Source organism: Mirounga angustirostris, unplaced genomic scaffold (assembly GCF_029215605.1).
Source record: "Mirounga angustirostris isolate CCGP_5_RB_7025 unplaced genomic scaffold, mMirAng1.0.hap1 SCAF_8, whole genome shotgun sequence".
NCBI lineage: Eukaryota > Metazoa > Chordata > Mammalia > Carnivora > Phocidae > Mirounga > Mirounga angustirostris.
Window position 1 is genome coordinate 30295862 of NW_026991716.1, and position 22658 is coordinate 30318519.

A 22658-nucleotide genomic window follows, 5' to 3' on the forward strand; every position below is an offset into this window, starting at 1 on the left:
GGCTCTCTATTCTGTTCCATTGATCTATGTGTCTGTTTTTGTGCCAGTACCATGCTGTCTTGATGATGACAGCTTTGTAATAGAGCTGGAAGTCCGGAATTGTGATGCCGCCGGCTTTGCTTTTCTTTTTCAACATTCCTCTGGCTATGCGGGGTCTTTTCTGGTTCCATACAAATTTTAGGATTATTTGTTCCATTTCTTTGAAAAAAGTGGATGGTATTTTGATGGGGAGGAAATTGCCTTTCTTAACAATAAAATTTGAATGCAAATATGTCACAGTTTATAGCACAATAGAATCAGGATCAAAGAAACTGGAAGAGCGAGGCAGAGTTTGCTTTTGAAAAAGCATTTCAGGGATTTTCCTCCTTGATTGTCTATGCAATAGGAACTATCCTGGTTTTTCTTTTCAGATTACACATTGAGTGCCAGGTGTCAGGAGGGGAGCGGGGTGCCAGAGCATCCCTTCTGGGCCATGCTGAACCCCGGGTTATGAAGTCCACTCCACTCCTGGAGACGGGTCCCCAAGGGACTGTGGGACACTCCCCTCTCTTCACAACTCGCAAATAAACATCACTTAGAAAAAACTTTGCCATCAGTACACCAGCGGGCAACAAAATGGATACTTCTTAAATATTCCAAGATCATACACCCTTTTCAGCAATCCCATTAGAACTAGGCTTTAATTTTTAACAACGCCCATTTGACTGGATAGAAATTACTTTTCTACAACTTTCCTTTAGCCAAAAATGTTATAAATTGTTTTTACTCTGTGCTTTATATACCATGTGGACCTGGTGTGTCAAAATTAAATTTCAAGAGAAATAAATGTATGGAAAGATCAGCTGAGTTGAGCCCTCATCCTGAAAACATTGCATACAAAAGATATGAGTAACTAGTGGTTAGTAAACAACCACACACATATTTTTCGGTATTTTAATTTCTCATTCTGATGACAGAAAACATTAGAGGCACACGACATAGAAAGTGAGCTTCTCCAGTAATTCCATTTCCAACGTCAAACCTCAGAGGCCGTGTGTGTCTGGCCCACCTGCTCGTAGAGAGTAGAGCAATGCCCGTGTGTGAACACACCCAGGAGCGTATGTAGAAGTAGAAATATTTGGGGCGCTTGGGTGGCTCAGTCAGTTAAGCATCCGACCCTTGATTTTGGCTCAGGTCGTGATCTCAGGGTTGTGAGATTGAGGCCCGAGTCGGGCTCCACTCTCAGTGTGGTGTCTACTTAAGATTCTCTTTCCTTCTCAAATAAAATAAATCTTAAAAAAAAAAAAAAAGAAATTTTTTAAAAGTTTATTTATTTATTTAGATTATTTATTTATTTTTTGACAGAGAGAGACACAGCGAGAGAGGGAACACAAAGCAGGGGGAGTGGCAGGCAGAGGGAGAAGCAGGCTTCCTGCTGAGCAGGGAGCCCGATGTGGGGCTTGAGCCCAGGACCCTGGGATCATGACCTGAGCCGAAGGCAGATGCCTAATGACTGCGCCACCCAGGCGCCCCCCAAAATAGAAATGTTTGCTTCCAGCAGACGGTTTGAAGTACTCCTGCCCAGGGGAGAAGGCAAGGGGCGGAGGGCCTTATGCTGGTGCTGGGGTAGCACACTGCGCCGTCTCTCAGCTAGGGCTGGCTGAGAGAGTGGGGAGCCTGGGGGTGGGGTGGCTCAAAGGAAACACTTCAGGGTGGCATTCCTCAGTCTGGGAATAAGGACAGGGAAGGGGAAGAGCTGGGAGGTAGCAAGCGATCGCCGAGGTGCCAAGAGGCCGCTGGAGAGGCAGCGGTGCAGAGGGAGGGTTGCATATACCTCGCCCTCAGTGACTGCGGGAGACTCCCCTGCACACCCTGCCACGGGGGGTGGGCAGGGAGCTGTGCATGGGTCAGAGCTCACAGATGGGCTCCTGCAGGGCGGAGGCAGCAGTGTCCCCCCCAGGCAGCACAGAGCAACTGCTTGGGACAAAGCTCTCTCCGAGATGTGGGAGCCAGCGGGGTCTGCCTCCCCTTCTGCGGTCCATGTGGTCCATGGGGGCGACGCTGGGCCAGACCTCGCCATGGTGGAGCGACGCTCCCAGGCCGACAACATGGGACAGGTGAGCTGAAACAGGGAACCCCACTCACTCAGGGCTGTCTTTCTGAAATGGGTTTCAGCTGAGACTTGAAATACACCCTCCCGGTGCTAACCCTCCAGGGAGTAACTTCCTCCGCCACACCACCGTCTGTCTGCACATCGCAATGCGGCCTATCCTGGCCAAGGCCTCCACCTGAGATCTTCTGTTTAGTTCTCTTTTGTTCAAGGCTGAGATGACCTCAACTCACAATTCCCGAAAGCACACCACTGTTGGCATCCCGGTTTGAGATTTTCTAGGCGAAATAGCCGGGGTGAGCCATTCCCGTCGGAGATCTGGGTACCGGCCCAATGGCAAGCCTCCCGTGGGTGCCCGGCATTCAAGAAGACTACCTCTTCCTCCTGCAAGTTTGCGCGGTGGGTTTAGTGAGTGAGGACAGGCTTCCTGTGGTTGGGGGAGGACATGCCATTTGTTTGGTGGAGAGTCGCCTCAGGACTGCAGGTAACCGGCTTCTGCCAGCCCCCGGCACCGCCTTCCGGCCTTCCAGAAGTGCCCACGGAAGTCGGGCCATTGCCAGTTTCATCTCTTTTACCTCCTGGCCACCCCCCCCCACCCCCCGGCCTTGGCAATGCTATCCCCCCACCCCCGGGGGAAGCTCATGTGGCCTCCAAAGACCCTGATACAATGCGCCCACTGCAATGGCTGATTTCAGAAAGGCCATGACATGTGTGTGGGGGGGTGAGGGGGTGCTACATCCGACAGGGAGAGCAGGGTATCAGAGGATCCCGGCTTTCATCGATGAGCGTGACTCAGTCTTACCCTCCAGCTCCACACTGGCTTGCGGCTGCACTCCCCTCTCCCTCCCCTCCCCCAATCCCTTCAGAACCGGCTCCCTTTGTTACTGGCTTTGTCACTATCGCTTCACCAGCAAAACCTGGAGCGGGCCAGAAGGTGCCCCTGCAAGAGTTACGTCCACGTCCTAACCCCTGGAACCTCGGAGTGCAAACAGATTTGGAAAAAGGGTGTTTGCCGATGTAATTAAGAATCTTGAGACTAGATCATCCTGGATTACAAGAGGAGCCCTAAATCCAAAGACAAGTGTCCTAGGAGCCACAGAAGAGACACGGACAGGATAGCGGGCCTTGAGAAGACACAGGCGGAGAATGGAGTTCCACGGCCACAAACCAAGGAGCCTCGGGAGCCCCAGGAGCTGGCCAAAGCAAAGGATTATCCCCCCCAGGGCCCGCAGAGGGAACTCGGCCCCGCTGGTACCATGATTTTGGACCTCTGGCCTCCAGAACCCTGAGAATTCCTATTGTTCTAAGCTGCTTGGCTGGTGCTAGGTGCTAGGTGCTAAGTGCTAGGTGCTAGGTGCAGCCGCGGGGAGCTCAGACAGCGCCCTCAACAGAGCCAGTGTCCCTGCCCAGTCCTACGCCTGCCCGCTCAGGAGCAGCACCAGGAGGCGACTGTCCCATCCTCAGGCACTGCCTTCCCGGCTCCTCGCTGCTGTTTTCCCACCTCACGGGACACTTTCACAATCTTCCAGGCTGAGTCCCTCGCTTCCCCCTACTGCTGAATGTTGGAGCCCCCAGCACGACCCTCACGAATCCCCTCGGTGAAATCATCCTGTCCCATGGCACTAAACACCACCTGCCCTCTCTGCTCCCGATTTCCTTCTGCAGGAACCTGGCGAGGCAGGGGCTCAGAAACTATTTGGAGGATGAGTAACATCTTTTCACATAAATCACCATTTTAAATGTGTTTACCATAGCGGGGCGCCTGGCTGGCTCTGTCAGTGGAGTGTGCGACTCTTGATCTTGGGGTTGTGAGCTCAAGCCCCACGGTGGGTGTAGAGATCACTTACAAAAATTAATATATGTGTTTATCATATTCATTTTGGAAGCACTCTCAGATGTACTCTCTTGTTCTTCTCATAAAAGCCCCGTGGCTTTTGAGTGACTGGGTGCTGGTCCTTTGGCTATTTTGTGGCAAAACCCAGGTTTCTGGATCTTTCAGGCCTCTCCTACCGCCCTCTGACAGGCTGGAGCACCGCCCTGAAGGTTCTGTTGCACTGATCGTGCTGTTCCGAGGTTTCTCTGCATTAGGAATCCTGTCTCGTGACTCCATCCTCTGATTATCAAGGCTTCTCAAGAGGCTTTCTCTCTGGAACAGGGGTTGGCAAAGTAGGATCTGCAGGCCAAACCCGGTAGGCTCTCTGTTTTCGTAAAGCAAATCGTACTGGAAGGCAGCCACACTCCTCGGCGTGCATAGTTCTGGCTGCTTCTGTGCTCCGACAGCAGGGCTGGGCTGATAGCCCACAGCCGAGCATTTTTACTCTCTGGCCCCTTTACAGAAACGGCTTGGAATTAGCCACAGGGAAGGCTTTCCCCTCCTTGCTGTGTTTGCACCCTCGGTCTCCTGCATCCATTCTGGGAGAAGGGAAGGGATGATCTTTTTCCGCTTTCCCACTAGTCAGACTCCAGGCTTGGAAATGGTATGAAACCTACTATGCTGATGACAATCTTGGTGATTGTTGGCCACCTTTCTGCCCTCCTCCCTCCCCATCAAGGCCTCTCCCCGAAGTGGAGTCTCTGACCATCAATAAGGTTGGGATTCCTCCTAAAGGCCTTCCCACATCTGCAACAAAGAAAAGCAGCCTCCTGAGAAAAGGCCTCTCCGCACTCCTTACCGACGCACATATACTCCCTCCCATCGTGAAGAAAAGGAGAAAGCGCCTCGTCGTCTTGGAAGGTTCTTCCACACTCATTATGTTCACGGAGTTTTTCGATTATGAAGTACCGATGAGCAGCCTGAGCGACTGACTCCTGGGGCTTTCTCTCCACCCTCAGCACTCAGGAGACTTCTTGCCCGGCGTGGGAAGCTGGGAGCTGCGCTAAAGGTTTTGCCACGCTGCTCACTGCCACGGGCCTTCCGTCTGCTGCGGTGCTCGGAGCCCGAGACACACAACTGCCCACACCTGCTGCGAGAGTGCGCTCTGGCGTGAGCACACCGACGCGCGGGCACGTGTCTGTTTCTCGGCGCTTCCTCGCGCTCCTTACCTCAATCAGACTGCTGGCGAGCGCAATTCCTGTGGGCCGCAGGAACGGGAGAGCGCAGACCTCTCTCAGCAGATTTTCCGCCAAGCAGGAGGTCGTGACTTCCCAGGGGACCTCTTCCCGCACTCGCCATACTTGAAGGATCTTTTCTTCTAAGACCTCTTGTGGTTTCTCGGGACTCAGGACATTCTACAAAATTAGATCTCTGGGGCCCAGCCTTTGGGAGTTCTCCCCACGCCTTCCCTGCAAACTGAGCGTCCTCAGAAATGCCCTGCTTCCCAGCCGCCTCTGCCTCCCTGCCTCCGCCCTCACCACCTGACAAATAAAAACCCGGCAGGACCTGATAGCCACTGTGCGCCAAAACCAACCTGAGAACAGAAGCACCGAAGGGAGAATGCTGGTGTGCAGCCCTCGTCCTCCCAAGCCATCGCGGTGAGGGAGCCCTCGTCCTCCCAAGCCATCGCGGTGAGGGAGGGAAGGGGGCTGGGACGGGGCTGAGAGCCACCGACAGGGAAGGCCGAGTGTGCTGGTAACACAGAGTGAGAGGGAGGAACGAAGGGCCGGGCAAAACATCTAGGGAATGAACAGCGCAGTCAGCTGACGTGTAGAGATGAAGTCAAGCCCCAGAAGGAAAGGGGTAAGAAAACAAAGCAGCAGGTAAAGGGGAACGGCTGCGGGCGAAGCTCCTCAGGGTCTTCACTGCACGCAGACGGCCCAGGCAGAGGCAGACGTCAGAGGCCGTCCTCCAGGTGCTCATGGCTAACCCAGGGGAGAGGAAATGCACACTGGGGTATTCCTGTAGAAGTTTCTATCCGATTTTCCCTGGTGGCCAAGAGACCAAGAGAAAATGAGGAATCATCTAAATCGGCGTTCTGCCCAAGGCACACGGGAAGGAGTTGCCACAGGAGGGGAGCTAAGGGACTCCCCTCACTCACCGGTGTGAGCGAAGCCCTCCATCCTCAAGTGGCCGGCAGATCTGGTACCCATCATGCTTCCCCTTGTTCCAGGAAGATGATCAGATTAGGCTGGGAAAAATAAAATTCTATTCATAGCACTGGGAACAGGAAAAGGGGAGATAATGGACCCAAAGCAGCCTTAGGCCTTCTGCCAACATGAAACAGACATGGCCGGGAAGCCAACAGGCGGGGCTGCTCTCTAAGGGGACGACCATCTTAGGCCGGAAGTAAAACTCCTGCGGTCAAGGTCTTCGATACAGACAGATCACCTGGGTGCTGGAGAGGGTAAACTCAGATCCCAGGAAATATGCCCATTTCCAGTGAGGGAAGTATCAGAACCCAACATTTATAGGAAGCAGAAATAGCCCACTCTTCATCAGGAGGGACCATGCAGCTTACAAGGATTCAGAAACTAAAACCAACTAACCTGAAAGCTTCAGACCATGCCAACAAATGGGTGGCAGCAATGACTTAGTCAGCAATGGATTAACTGAGACACACAGAGAGTTCTTACCCAGTCAGGTCACGTTCCCGAAATTCTCCATCACGTCTTAATGGAGATTCCTCTCGGAAGGGCCAGGCAACGCCAGTCCCTATGAGTGACATGTATGGCCAGGGCCTCACACATCTTCAAAGGTCACCCAATCCCGAAACACAGGATTTCTGCTGCCACCAGAATAATAATCCCCGAGGGATTTTTCAGCAGAGTAAAGGGGAGGCTCTGAGTCTCTGTCTATACCTGATGAGTAAGGACAGCTATGGAACAAGACAAGGGTCTTCCAGCAGGGAAAGGGATGGCTAGGGCTGCCGTGGTCAAGCAAATGCCACAGCAATGAAGGTGCAAGGGAAAACTGTATTTCCCTCCCCAACTCTCAACACTTTTGGTCACCAAATAGGTGTCTGTTTGGGGGTCTTCCTACACCAAACAGTTCTCTGACACCAGCTGGGTGTCCTGTAATTTTTTTTTTAAAGATTTTATTTTTTTAATCTTTTTAAAAAATTATTTATTTTATTTATTTTTTAAGTAATCTCTACACCCAACATGGGGCTTGAACTCACAATCCCAAGATCAAGAGTCACATGCTCCACTGACTGAGCCAGCCAGGCCCCCCAAGGGAGTCTCATGATTTAACTCACTTCTGACACTGTCTACGTGGAGAGAGCATCAGATCCCACAAGTTAAGGGCTCAGTTCCACTGGACTGTCCCCACTGTGGATGCCAATCACCAAGTCCAAGTTGTCACCTGCACTTCTGACTGACTGGCTCTAAATCAGGGGTTCCCATGACACCCTCCTCAGGTTCAATTAATTTGCTAGAGCCACTCTCAGAACTCAGGAAAACAGTTTACTTACTAGTGCCAGTTTATTACAAAGGTATTGAAAGATATGACTAAACAGCTAGATGCAGAGATCATAAGCAGAGCATAGGTGCTTCTGTCCCCAGTGGACTTAGGCTGTGCCACCTGCTGGCACAGATGTGTTTTTGTTCATCAACCCGGAAGAACTCGTCAAATCTCACTGCCCAGCAGGTCTTACTGGGCTTCATAACCAGTCTTCTTCCCTTCCTATAGGTTGGCAGGTGGAGCTGAAAATTGCAACCCTCCAATTATTGGTGGAGCTGAAAATTGCAACCCTCCAATTACTTGGTCTCTCTGGTGACCAGGCCCATTCTGAGGCTATCCAGGGACCCTACCTGCCCTAAGTCCCCTCGTCAGCAAAAACTCCTGTGTGCTTGGAAAGGGACTCCTTAAGAGTAACAAGAGACGATTCTATCACCCAGGAAATTCAAAGGGTTTTAGAAGCTCAGTGCCAGGAACCAGGGCCAAAGGCCAAATATATTTATTATACCACAGGAAGAAATGCAAACTTTAATTGATTATTAGGTGGCCAGGCAAGGTCTCGTGAAGCAGTGGAAGGAAGCAAAGCTTACCAGACCCAAGGGTTAGGGCTGCAGCCGCCATGACCACCATGACCGGGCCTCAGGACTTTCCTCTGCAGAGGGTCGGGGCTTCAGGGCCACGACCGGCAGAGGCTGGGGGAAAAGTTTCTGAGGACCAAAAAAAAAAAAGAGGCAGTCCTCTGCCTTGTACCCTGACCCATTCCCAATGCCCAGGGAGAGACCAGACACACAAGGCAGGAATATTTCCAGAAGGGGGAGTACGCACAGCCCTGTAGTTCTAACCCTGCATTCAAATCTGCTTCAGAAACCAGACTCTGAGGCAACAATGGACTGTAAGTACCCAGCATCCCTCCTGTGGAAGCCAAGTGAGCTTCACTTTAGAATTTAAAAATCTTCCCACATATACCCTAACCATCTCAACTTGGGCCACTAAATAAGTAAACGGCTAAAAGTGTAACAAATAATAAATCTCCACTGGTCAGGGAGATATGGCATGTCTCCGCAGTGAAATACCATGAGCTACAGAGAGAATAAAGTAGATTTATATGGAAAGACCTGGAGATGTTTCATGATGCAGTAAGGTGCTGTAAGGGGAAAACCAAAGTTCAGCTTGATCCTTTTAAAAAAACATATATACCTGGTGGGGGGTGGGAGGGATGGGGGGGCTGGGTGATGGACACTGGGGAGGGTATGTGCTATGGTGAGCGCTGTGAATTGTGTAAGACTGATGAGTCACAGACCTGTACCCCTGAAACAAATAATACATTATATGTTAAAAAAAAAAGAAGATAGTAGGAAGGGAAAAATGAAGGGGGGGGGAAATCAGAGGGGGAGACGAACCATGAGAGACTATGGACTCTGAGAAACAAATTGAGGGTTTTAGAGGGGAGGGGGTGGGGGGATGGGCTAGCCTGGTGATGGGTATTAAAGAGGGCACGTACTGAATGAGCACTGGGTGTTACACGCAAACAATGAATCATGGAACACTACATCAAAAACTAATGATGTAGGGCGCCTGGGTGGCTCAGCTGGTTAAGTGACTTCCTTCGGCTCAGGTCATGATCCTAGAGTCCTAGGACCACGTCCCACATCGGGCTCCCTGCTCAGCAGGGAGTCTGCTTCTCCCTCTGACCCTCCCCCCTCTCATGCTCTATCTCATTCCCTCTCTCAAATAAATAAATAAAATCTTTAAAAACAAAAAAACAAAACAAAACAAAAAAACTAATGATGTAATGTATGGTGATTAACATAATAAAATAAAATTTAAAAAAATAAAAAAATAAAAATCATATATACTTATATGAAATCTGGATGATTTTATTCTAAATCCTTGAAGGAAAGGATTAAGAGAGGTATCCATTCACTTTCCACATTCTTTTTTACACAAAGAACTTAATGAAAAACATTTTCTCTCGAATTTTTTTTATTATGCTCAGATATAAACATAAAATGTATTTACTTCTTGATTTTCTTAAACAATAGCAAAGACTTATTTCTTACTCATGTCATAGCCGGGCTGTGGCTGGCTACAGCTTTGCTCCATTGCACTCAGGCTGAAAGAACAAGCCCAACCAGCAACCACTCTTTTTTTTTAAAGATTTATTTATTTGAGAGAGAGACAGAGAGAGTCAGGGGAGGGGCAGAGGGAGACAGACTCTTCAAGCAGACTCCCCACTGAGCGCAGAGCCCACGCAGAGGGGGACACGGGGCTCCATCCCACAACCCTGAGATCATGACCTGAGCCGAAACCAAGAGCCAGAAGCTTAACCACCTGAGCCACGCAGGCACCCTGCAACCACTCTTTTTTTAAAAAAGTTGTGGTACAGGGGCACCTGGGTGGCTCAGTTGTTAAGCGTCTGCCTTCGGCTCAGGTCATGATCCTGGGGTCCTGGGATCGAGCCCTGCATCGGGCTCCCTGCTCCGCAGGAAGCCTGCTTCTCCCTCTCCCACTCCCCCTGCTTGTGTTCCCTCTCACTGTCTCTCTCTCTGTCAAAAAAATAAATAAAATCTTTAAAAATAAAAAAATAATAAAAAGTTGTGGTACAGGGCGCCTGGGTGGCTCAGTCGTTAAGCGTCTGCCTTCGGCTCAGGTCATGATCCCAGGGTCCTGGGATCGAGTCCCGCATCGGGCTCCCTGCTCTGCGGGAAGCCAGCTTCTCCCTCTCCCACTCCCCCCGCTTGTGTTCCTGCTCTCGCTGTGTCTCTCTCTGTCAAAAAAATAAATAAAATCTTAAAAAAAAAAAAAAAAAAAGTTGTGGTACAATGTATAGAACATAAAATTTATGTAGTAACTTTTAAGCATAAGCTCAATGGCATTAAGCACATTCCAGCTGCAGTGCAACCACCTCCAGAACTTCTCTCATCTGCCCAAACTGACACCCCATACCCATTAAGCACTAACTTCCCCCCAGCCCCTGGCAATCACCACTCCACTTTCCATCTCCATGAATTTGGCTCCTCGAGGTACCTCCTATAAGTGGAATCAAACTGTATTTGTCCTTTTGTGACTGCCTTACTGCACTAATACAATGTCTTTGAGGTTCATCCATGTCATAGCACGGGGCAGAATTTCCTTTGTTTCAGGGGCGCCTGGGTGGCTCAGTCGTTAAGCGTCTACCTTCGGCTCAGGTCATGGTCCCGGCGTCCTGGGATTGAGTCCTGCATCGGGCTCCCTGCTCAGTGGGGAGCCTGCTTCTCCCTCTCCCTCTGCCGCTCTCCCAGCTTGTGCTCTCTTGCATTCTCTCTCTCTCAAATAAATAAATAAAATCTTTTACAAAAGAATTTCCTTCGTTTGAAAGGCTGAGCAACATTCCATTGTACGATACCACGTTTTGTTTCTCCAGTCCCCCAGGGGTGGATACCTGGTTGCTTCCACCTTCTGTATTATCATTAACACTGCTATAGACATGGGTGTGCAAATAAATACCAGAGTCCCTGTTTCCAGTTCTTTTGGAAAAATATCAAGAAGCAGAACTGCTGGGTCATATGGTAATTCTATTTGAATTATTTTGAGGAACTGCCATACCATTTTTCACAGCGGCCGCACAAGGGTTGTGATTTCTCCATAGCCTCCCCAACACTTGTAGTTTGTTTTGCTCATAATAGTCATGGTAACGGGTGTGAAGTGGTATCTCACTATAGGTTTGATTTGCATTTCCCTGATGATTAGTGATGTTAAGCATCTTTTCCTGGAAATGTCTATTACTCAAGCCCTTGGCCCATTTTTTAATGTTGCTTGTTTTTAACTGTAGGAGTACTTTATTTGAGAGAGTGTGTGAGAGTGAGAGCACAAGGGGGTTGGTCGGAGGAGAGGCAAAGGGAGAGCGAGAAGTAGACTCCCTGCTGGGTAGGAAGCCCGATGCAGGGCTCGATCCCAGGATCCCGGGATCATGACCTGAGCCGAAGGCAGACACTTAACTGACTGGGCCACCCAGGCACCTCCCTTTTTTTTCTTATTTTTTTTTTGGTGGGCAGCCACCCAGGCACCCCTGATTGTAGGAGTACTTTATATATTTTTGATATCTTTCAATTTTTAAAGACTTTCCAAAAAACCTTTTGCATGGAAAACGCCTATAATTCAAGAATGTCTCAAAAATACTGTTTACAGTTGGATTGGGATTTTGGAGATTTTTTAGCTTTTTATTTTGAAATAATGACAGATCTCACAGGATCTTAGATACTTGCATCTGGAGTTAAAACAGCATCCCAGGCTGAATGTAAAGGTGAAGTAAATATGCAAAGCTAAGCAGGAGAGCTAGTCTCTTAGCTCATCTCTTCCCCTGACCCCCCACCAAAGTCCACTTATTTCACAAACCAGAATGGGAAAACTATAGTAGAGGAAATTTGCATCTGGGAAGAGTGACAAGGGCCATCACTTCATATATATTACAAAGTTATTCTGGTTTCACTGAGAACATGCCCAGAAAAAAATTTCTATAAAGGGTAGGCAGTGGAAATCATACTTTCTACCATAAATGAATTGTGACAATTAAGAGGACAGATTTTTCAAAAGCTTTTCCAATGTGATCTGAGCACTCAGTCAGAGGCTGCGAGTCACCTACCAACACCACTCTCCTTTCCTACTAACAGAAACACATTTGTTGTATCCAGGGTGACAAAGTGTCCAGCTAAAAAGGCCACATCTTCCAGCCTCTCCCACAGCCACGGATGGTTACATGATACAGTTCTGGCCAATGAAATGAAAGCCAGGAAGTCACTAGACAGGGCTTCCAGAAAATTCTTTCAAGTCCTCTTATTTAAAAAAGTGTGATAGGGGTGCCTGGGTGGCTCAGTCGGTTAAGCATCTGCCTTCGGCTCAGGTCATGATCTCAGGGTCCTGGGATCGAGTCCTACATTAGGCTCCCTGCTTGGCTGCGAGTCTGCTTCTCCTTCTTCCTCTGTGATCTCCCTCGCTCTCACGCCCTCTCAAATAAATAAATTTTAAAAATAAAAAGCGTGATACTTTGTTAGAAATGCAGAATCTTGGGCATTTAGTCCAAACTATGGAATTGGGATCTGCATTTTAACAAGACCCCCTGTTGGCTCACATATGCGTTTAAAGTTTTGAGAAGTGTTGCTTTAAGGAGCGTTTTTAGCTTCCTCTTTCTTCCTGCCTGGAATGAGAATGGGATTGCTGGGGCTTATATACAGTGGCCATCTTTTGACCACGATGTGACCTCAAAGAAGCCACATGCTAAAGAGGATAGTGAAAAAAAACGGAAGGAGCCTGGGGCACTGATGACATTATGGAGCCACCACACTGTCCGAAACTGCCCGCTCCACCAGACTTCTTGAACACAAGAGGACAGCCTCTACCGTGTGCAACTACTACTGAGAAGGAACCACTCCAGATGTACAGACTAGAAGAAGAATCAGAAAGCCCTCAGCAAGAAAAAGCACAGTCAACTGTTACTGGATCGTAAACTATACATAATCATTCCATTTTAAGTTAATATGGGTAGGCACATGTAAGTGTATAAAAATGTCCAGGGGTGACTGGGTGGCTCAGTCAGTTAAGCATCTGACCCTTGATCTCAGCTCAGGTCTCCATCTGAGGGTCATGAGTTCAAGCCCTGTGTTGGGCTCCGGAGCCTACAAATGTCCAGAAGATAGAAGTATATATATCAAACTGCTCATAGTGTAGATGGTGGAATTATGAGTAAATTTTCTTCTTTACAACTTCTTTTATTGACTGAATTTTTTACATTTTGCATGAATTTTATTTTATAGTAAGAGAAATGGTTTTTAAAAGATAGAAAATACATGTACCCTACACAGAAGTACACCTTAAGATAATTTAAAAAAAATATATTGAACAGGATAAAGAACTGCTAGGTTGCCTGGCTGGCTCAGTCAGAAAAGCATGTGGCTCTTGATCTTGAGGGTCGTGAGTTCGAGCCCCACGTTGTGGATAGATATTATTTAAATAACTAAAGAAACTTTTCAAAAAAAAAAAAAAAAAAAAAGAATTGCCCACTTCTGGGGGTAGGAGTGGGCCGACGAGAAAACAGGAAATAAAGTGAAAGCAACCTTGCTCGACTAATGATGACAAGGGGCCTCAAATGGCGTATAATATGCACACCCTTGACTCCTAAGGTCCAAAAAACTTGCAGCTCACATCACAGACATTTTTCACTAAACATCTATTCACCGGCTTGCGGAATTCCTTGGTCTTCAGATTCCACTAAATAACTTTTGGCTACATTTCAAAATAAAATGATCCTCAAGAGGCAAAGACTAGTCACACTTGAGGCCCACATACATGTAACCACTTCAAAGGCAGCTCAAAAAACACCTGAACCAGCACAGCAAACCTAAATGAAGTGGGGCCCTCCAGGAATCTTCCTTTAAGGGAAAATGTTCAAACACATACCGTTTAAGGAAACAATGTAGCATCCTGTTGTGTGCACTTCCTTCTCTCCCTTTCCTTCTTGCACCACTCTCCACACTCTGTATATAAGAACATTTCAAGAATTAAAACACACACACACACAATTGAAGCTGTCTTTTGAATACAGCTAAGTTAAAATGTGTATACAGCAACCCAAACTGGCAAAACTCACACTAAACTAAAACTGTACCAAGAGAGTGGCTCAGCAGATTCTAGCATATTGATGCCACCCAGTGAAATTCAATAATGCCCACACCCGACTTGCTTGCACATACATTCATGAGGGAAAGAATAATTTTATCTTTTTTGTTCATTGATGATCTCAAGCATCTAGAACAGGACCTGGCAAATAGGAGGTGTGTGGGGAAGATTTTTTTTAAATGACTGTATATAGCAATAAACAAAAGTCTTTGCTTGAAGCAAAAAGTTACCCACAGACACACATTAAATCAATTTGCAAATGTCTCCAAGAGAAAAGGATATTGAATAGGTTCCCACTAATCTCTGTTTTCATCTAAGTGTATAAAGCGAATACACAGGGGCGCCTGGGTGGCTCAGCTGGTGAAGCGTCTGCCTTCGGCTCAGGTCATGATCCCGGAGTCCTGGGATCGAGTCCTGCGTCGGGCTCCCTGCTCAGCGGGGAGTCTGCTTCTCCCTCTCCCTCTCCCTCTCCCCCCACTCTCGTGCTCTCTCTCAAATAAGTAAATAAAATCTTAAAAAAATAAAATAAAGCAAATACACCTTTTGTCAATCAACTACTTAGATGTTACAAACACATGGATTCTCTCCACACAAGGCAATGAGAGGTAAATTATGGGGGACAAAGATGACAAGGTAGTATGTATAGATGATGGACAGCCATGTAAAATGTTCAGGTGCCAGACCATGGAGATGAGATGGCAGGTACTTAGGACCCTAAGAGTGGCAGGAGAGACCAGATTAATCACCTGCAGAACCCACCCACCTCAGGCTAGTTCTGAAGGTGAGGATCAGAAGGCCCAGATGTGTGTGATTTGGGCTTTGTCTTTGATGTAACTTGGAAAGCTATGATATAGACAATCTTATTTAAACATCTTCAAATGTGTATTAACAGGCTACCACGTAGCTTGCTGATGCAGGTTATTAAGATCAATGCCCTTTTTTTGAATTCTATGATATAATTTGACTTTCTATATCCTTTTTATAGGGAAAAGATGTGTGCCCAACTTGCAGAAATAGTCTTGTTCCCTTGCCAGATATATTTCTCATTGTAAATTCACATGCTGGCTAATTATAACAGCTTGGAAGTTACATAAATGTCCAACAATAGAGAATCAGTTAAGAATAAAATTCATTATAGTGCACATGTATAAGACGATACAGCCATTAAAAAACATGATGTAAAAGTAGGTACTGCCACAGGAAAATGTCCACAAATACAGGGGATATAAAAAATCAGGTTATAAAACACATGTATCAAGTAGTCCCATCTATGTTTAAAAAACTACTCAAGAGGCAAAAACCTGGCAGAACCTTACTAAACATGGGGTTATGTCTCAGGGTACAAATAGAGATGACTTGTTTTATTCTGCAGTTTTGTGAATTTAGGTCTTATTTTTCTGTATTTTCCAAATTTTCTATACTGAACAAGAATTACTTCTATAATCAGAAAATAAGCAGCAATAATTTTATTTTTCAATTTTCATTCAGATGACCTTAGGCAAGTTAATCAATCTGTTTCTTTAACTGTAAATGGTAGAGGCAGAGAAACCTTTAGGTTACCAGGACATGTAAATGCTTAGAACAGGCCATGGCAAGTGGGAACTGCCCAGTAAAAGTTAGCTATTCGCTCCGAAATTCTTTCGGGTATGGTGGTAAGCACTTGAGGCGGGGCCTGTCTCACCTGTGGTGACCCTGCTTGTAAAGCCAGCCTGAGAAGCTGGTACGCTTCTCCATCTCTTTCCACTGTGAACAACAGCTAACAAAGGTAGAAAGGGAAATTTAGGGCTGAGTTCACAAATTCACAAGTCTTTAGGCACCACGGAAGAAATGGAAATGTGAGTGAAGTGGGGGTGGGGGTTGCTATGGCTCCCTGGACAGTGGGGACTTCCCAGAAGTACCTCAATTCACCTTATTTATTTATTTATTTATAGATTATTTATTTATTTGACAGAGAGAGACACAGTGAGAGAGGGAACACAAGCAGGGGGAGTGGGAGAGGGAGAAGCAGGCTTCCTGCTGAGCAGGGAGCCCGATGCGGAGCTCGATCCCAGGACCCTGGGATCATGACCTGAGCTGAAGGCAGATGCTTAACGGCTGAGCCACCCAGGCGCCCCTATTTATTTATTTTTAAAGATTTATTTTAGAGAGAGAGCTTGGGCAGGGGAGAGGAACAGAGGGAGAGGGAGTCTTTTTTTTTTTTTTTTTTTTAAGATTTTATTATTTGTCAGAGAGGAGAGAGCAAAAGTAGGGGGAGTGGCAGGCAGAGGGAGAAGCAGGCTCCCCGCTGAGCAGGGAGCCCATCGCAGGGCTCAATCCCAGGACCCTGGGGTCCTGACCTGAGCCAAAGGCAGCTGCTTAAGACTGAGCCACCCAGGTGTCCCATGAGAGAGAGTCTTAAGCAGACTCCGTGCTGAGCACCGAGCCCAATGCGGGGCTCGATCCCACAACCCACGAGATCACAACCTGAGCTGAAACCAAGAGTCGGGACGTTTAACCGACTGCACCACTGAGGCACCCAATTTTTTTTTTAAGATTTTATTTTATTATTTCTTTTTTGAGAGACAGAGAGAGAGAAAGAGCGCGAGCACACATGAGTGGGGGGAGGGGCAGAGGGAGAGAGAAAATCTCCATCAGGCTCCGTCCCACAACTCTGAGATCATGACCTGATCCGAAATCAAGAGTCGGATGTTTAACCGACTGCGCCACCCACACACCCCTACACGGTTTATTTTTAAGTAACCTCTACACCCAATTTGGGGCTCAGACTTACAACCCAGGATCAAGAGTTGTATGCTCTACCACCTGAGCCAGCCAGGCGCCCCAATTCAGCGTATTTGAAAAGCAGGCACTAGCCTAACAGCCCACATCTACCCTGCAGCTGCCTGACTTGTGCAGTCAAGTCTCCGCAGGAAAGAACAATTCAGAGTGATGGAACTTCACAGGTGGTTGACAGGCCACCCCCCGTCAATGCTTCCTTCTCTTCGGTGTGTTTACAACTGGGTCTCAAATAGCTGTCAGTGTCCCCTCGGGGAGGACGTTGTTATAGCACACAGCAACAGTTTCTCTCCTCCCACATCAGTGGCCCTATCAATGACAGAAACCGGCCGCATGACCGACCTGGGGTAAGAAAGGCAGTCCAGGGCTGCACAGCTGAGGGGCCCATGGGCAAGCTGGTCTGACTGGTTCCAGTCCGAACGACCGGGCCCGGAACTCAAAGGGCAGGAACCAATCCTGCAGCAAATGTGAGCTGTCCGAGAAGTCCAGGGACCATATGATTTATTGTCACAATGGGGGTACTTCTTACTTCTCATAGTGGAAAGGAATGCTATTAACAGTCCCACGGGGACATCGGGTCTTGACTGGAAATGCCTCAAACACACTGGGATATACGGCTACCCAATTAAAATCAACATGTTCCCTAAGGCCTCGGGTAAATTCCAGCTCTTCACCGACAACTACCTACTTACGTGGCAGGAAGAAACCACTCTTTTCAAACCACGGCGTATTAGTAAATAACCCAGGAGGCCTATCTCAAGGGCTTACTCCCCACAGAAATTGGGGATCTTCCTCTCCAGAATCCTTGGACTGAAAGCAGAGAGGCTCTACAGGGAGGATGAGGGCCCGGTTCCCAGAGCTGAGACAGGGAGAAGTATTGCAGAAGGAAAGGCAGACAGCAGTGGATCTCTCAGTCCCCGGTCCCTCCCTAGATCCCTGATTCCACATCAGCCTCAGGGAGGAGGGAGTAAGGGGGCTATTCTGTGTGGCGGGTCCCCCTGGACTCAGCGGGGTTAGGGGCTGTGCTACCAGTGAACCTCTGTCCCCCTTTCCTCACTGGACTCCAGGGGTTACAGGTCAGCAACTGGCTCAGGAGCCACCGGTGCAGTAATGACAGGAGGCCCAAGCCCATGGCCGTGGCGGACAACAGCTGGGACTGAAATTTGATGTGCACTCCACCTAACAAGTATCTTCCAAATTCTACAGATAGAAAACAGGCCTCCATTACATTCCCATGATCTATCTGATAATTATCCTATTCAGCCCTCTTCCTATGTTGTGAATTTTTAGCTTCCCAAATTTGCCTCTTTTCCCTCCTCCTATACTAATTAACAGAATTCCAATCTGGCTTTGAAACTACAGAACTCCCCAACTACTGGTGAAAAAAGATCAGGGGGAAAAAAATATTTCTCTGTTCTCCTAACAGCTGCAGAAAAGCAAGCACTATTCAAATGTCCCAAAAGTGTTCTTGCTAAGGTTATTATTTTTTTAAAGATTTTATTTATTTGAGAGAGTGCAAGCATGCTCCAGCGGGGGGGGGGGGGGGGCAGAGGGAAAACCAGACCCCCCACTGAGCAGGGAGCCAAGGTTGGTGGGGGGAGTTGGTGGTGCTTGATCCCAGGACCCTGAGATCATGACCTGAGCCAAAGGCAGACACTTAACCAACTGAGCCACCCAGGCACCCCTTATCAAGGTTAGTTTTAAGGAGTCTTTCAAGACTCCTGGACTTCAGACATTGTTAATATATCCTGGGAAAGTGATTTTTATTTAAAGACTTTAAAGTCTGTAATTCTGATAGCTTACTTGATAATTTGTAGTTCTGGGGATGCCTGGGTGGTGCAGTTGGTTGAGCATCCCAACTCTTGATTTTGGTTCAGGTCATCATCTCAGGATCGTGAGATCGAGCCCTGAGACCAGCTCTGTGCTCAGCTCAGAGTCTGCTTGAGATTCTCTCTCCCTCTGCCCCTCCCCCCACTCGTATGCACTCACTCTAAATAAATAAAACCTTTAAAATAGTAATAATAATTTGTAGTCCTGGTAGCACTATTTAAATAGATACGCTAGTTTTTTTGGAAGGTGTGATTTTTCATTCTTAAACCAGGAGAGGATCATTATCAGCAACCTCGTCTACTGATTAGAGCATAGAGATAAAAATGAATAAAAACACCGGCTTTATTGGATTTTGTTTTTAAACAGAATTTGACAATCAAATGTTTAACTTTATCAGCAATAAAGCTCCAACTGTTTCAATGTCTGGTGGCTGAAGTTATTCTTTTTGCCTTTAGCAAATCTATAAGAGGACTGAGCCAAGCTGTCTGGATCATAGGGAGTGCATCAATCCTGCACTGGGGCCAGTGCCCAACCCCCAGCAACCAGGAGAGAACAGGAATGAGCTCTTGGCCCTTCGAGTAACCAGGGAAGGTCTTCACCTTAGGCAAACCTGTAATCATGGCCTGTTGGGTCAAGATAACTTTCCAGTCCTCTTCCTGTTCCCCAGGATGAGAAGTCCTGTTGATTTCACGAAGGGGACAGAGTTGAGGAAGGCGGGCTGGAGGTCCCATTGCCATCACCCAGAGACACCTTTTCTCAGTCCAATGTCAGAAGAGGGGACACTGGATTCAGACTGGTGTTTATTTGAACAAGAGGGTTCTGAGAATTTGAGGCGGTCCAGATCCAAAGACCCATTCTCTACTCTGCCTCCATTTCCAAAGAAAAATGAAAATGCAGATTCTAAATAGAACACACAAAAACTGGAAGTGCTAGGGGCACCTGGCTGGCTCAGTCAATAGAGCATGTGACTCTTGATCTTGGGGTCATGAGTTTGAGCCCCATGTTAGGCACAGAGATCACTTTAAAAATAAAAATTAATTAATTAATTAATAACAGGAGGGAAAAAAACCCTGTAAATGCTACTACATTCTGCTCACTTAAAAATCCTAAGTCCATTGGGAATCGAGGAGGGTGGGAAGAAATCCATCTTCACGGTAACTCTGAACCACAGTTCAGACCTGAGAGAAAAGGCTTGGATAGTCATTGATAATAGTAAAAGAAACCAAAAATAAATAAATAAAATAAAATAAACCAGGAAGAGAAAACTAACTAGAATGAACCTATATTCTAAACAAAAGAATTCACAAGCCTTTAGAATTTCTACAGTAATAGGTACCAGTTGAAGGCAGAGCAGGACAGGGGTCTCAAAGGCCTTCCTGCACTCACCTGGCTAGGGTTCTTTGTCCAGCCCAGATGCACAAGGCTTCCCCACTTTCCAAGTGGCTTATCACTTCAGTTTTATAGACTGAAAATCCTATTCGTGGGCAAGAAAAAGGATAAGCATGTTAAGGAATCAGGGTATGAGGGCAACTCTCTGCTGATTAGCCCCCTAATTTCATGGCTCCAGACAGGCTAACTGACCTCATTCCTGCCCCTTGGATCCTAACCACTGGCTCTAGATATTCCATTTACTTCCTTCTTTCCTCTTTTCCCATGACCAATGTAGACTTCCCAGCTTCCCACTATCTTGCTGTCCACTCTAACCTAAAAAAAGCTCAGATAAAGGTTTTTCTGCCAATCACCACAGAATTACAGAAAATGGGTAGAAAGCCTGGTCTGTGTTTCTGGTTTTCCAAGTACCCTGGGAAACTCTTTTCTACCACCCTTTTGTAATCAAGGGTGGATTTCAACTCCATCCCATTTGTACATACTTTCTCCAACACTTACACTGCAGGACTCCTTTTCTAACTACAAAATAGGGGGTAGGGGGGCTAGCAAACTCCAGATGGGAATCTTCTACCTTAATGTCCCTCCAAATTTAATTTAATTAAAACATTCTGATACAGGATTATAGTGACAAAAAGAACTAAAGACTCATTTCCTAAATTTGGAGGAAGTTGGAGAAATATGCTATGAGGGGCAGAATATACTCTAAGGCCTGGATGGGCCTGGTGGCAAATCTTTTTTGTGTGTCTGGGATGAAAAGAAGACTGGCAGTGGGCAGCCACCCTAAAAGCTACCAGTCAGTCCCAGGCCCAGGATCCTGCTGTGGGGAGTGCTTACACAGAACTCTAGCTATGAGAAAGGCAAGAATTGAGAATGTTTACAAAACTGCCCACTTTTAACAACTCTTGATCTTGGGGTTGTGAGTTTGAACCCACTGGAGGTAGAGTTTATTTAGGAAAAAGAGAAAGAAGTATCTTGCCTCAGGGCCCAGCAGCACTTCAAGGCTGTCAAAATACTGGGAATTAGGACTTGTACAGCTCCATCCAGCAGCACTTGCACCAAAAGAGGGCTTGCCATACCAATAAGGGACATTTCAAGCCAAGGGACATGCAAATTCCAAGCCTTTCCCCTGGCATAAAAATAAATATAGGGGCGCCTGCGTGGCTCAGTCGGTTAAGCATCCGACTCTGGATTAGGCTCAGGCCATGATCTCAGGGCTCAGATGGAGACCCACATGGGGCTCCGGCTCAGCGGGAGTCGGCTTGGATATTCTCTCCCTCTACCCCTTCCCCCACTCGTGCTCGCTCTCTCTCAAATAAATAAATCTTTAAGATAAGTAAGTAGATAAATAATACAAGGAAGAAATGGACATTGAAATAAAAACCAAAACCAGAAGAAGGCTGAGCTCTGCTATTCGGAAAGTCTGTTAGTGAGAAACTGCACCTAAGCCTTCCAGTCGGAGCGACTGTGGGTCACAGACGAGTTCTTACTCAGTGCCATGGCGTTTCCGTAATTCTTTAATGTCACGTCCGTGTAAAGAGCCTTCTCAGGACACTCCAGGCGAGTCCACTCCGTTTCTGAAGCCCACGTCCACATCATCGAAGGTCACCGGCCCCGGCAACAGGAGGTTTGTCCACTATGACCCGGGGTCGTCCCAGAACCTGCTCCTCGGGGGAGAAGTGGCGCTGGGAACTTGAGGAGTGGGGGATGGGCGCGCCTGAGAAGAGACGGTCGGGGGACACCGAGGGTGGCACGGCCCCGACCACCCGGGCACGAGGACAGACACTGCTGGCGTCGACCCTCGCCGGGGGACTCGGGACCCGCACCCACTCCCCTCGGGCGCGGGCGGCACCGCTAGGTGAGGTAAACGGGAGAACAGAGGGCAACACGCGGACGCCCGCCCTCAGCGACACACTACCGCCGACCCTCACAGAACCCGTTAAACTGCATCGGGGGTCAACGCGCAGGGGCCTCGGGCCCCGCCCCCAGCCGACTTCCGCGTCCTCTCTAGGCTGCGCGGAGGACCTTGCGTCTCGGCGGGCCGCGCCACAGGGCGCCTGGATAGCGCGGCTGGTCCCGGCTGGGACCGCAAACGTGGCGTCGGGGGCCGCGGGGTAAGGTCTGGGCGATCCTGCGAGGCTTGGCCCCTCACTCCTCACGTTTTACGCCAATCATCTTTAAAACTACTTTTCCCCCATTCTATTTCCCATTGGACAACTAAAGGAAAAAAAAAAAAAGCTAATGGTACTCCAAATATACGGAAATTTTATTTTTTAATTTTTTTAATTTTTAATTTTTTTAATTTGAAGATTCATTACAAGATTATTACAAGTACAATAATCAATACAATGTGATATCATAATAAAGGTAGACACATAAATGGAACTAAGTAGACTCAAAGAATAGCAATAAACACATAAGATATTTGATCATCACGTTGATACAACAGATATATGCAAATTAAAACCAGAATTAGGTACTATCATATACCTACTAGAATGACTGAAATTTTAAAATAGTAATGATATCAAGTAAGGTGAGAATATGGAGAATCTGGGAATCTCGTTTTTACTGATGACAGTGTAAAATGGT

The 22658-nt window shown here is 47.4% G+C and overlaps 1 long non-coding RNA gene across 3 annotated transcripts; it reads right to left on the reverse strand.

The window, feature by feature from the left end:
- Positions 1-5123: 5123 nt before the first annotated feature.
- LOC123837642 (uncharacterized) lies at positions 5124-22156 on the reverse strand. Of its 3 annotated transcripts, XR_010413593.1 has the most exons (7): positions 21557-22156; positions 20067-20154; positions 13857-13933; positions 8015-10731; positions 6599-6677; positions 6064-6153; positions 5124-5950 (listed from the first exon to the last, which is right to left on the reverse strand). It is a non-coding gene; the product is annotated as an uncharacterized LOC123837642 (long non-coding RNA). The 3 variants fall into 3 exon arrangements; XR_010413594.1 differs by lacking the exon at positions 8015-10731 and having other exon boundaries at positions 21557-22064; XR_010413592.1 differs by lacking the exons at positions 6599-6677; positions 8015-10731 and having other exon boundaries at positions 21557-22061.
- Between the last annotated feature and the right edge of the window lie 502 nt (positions 22157-22658).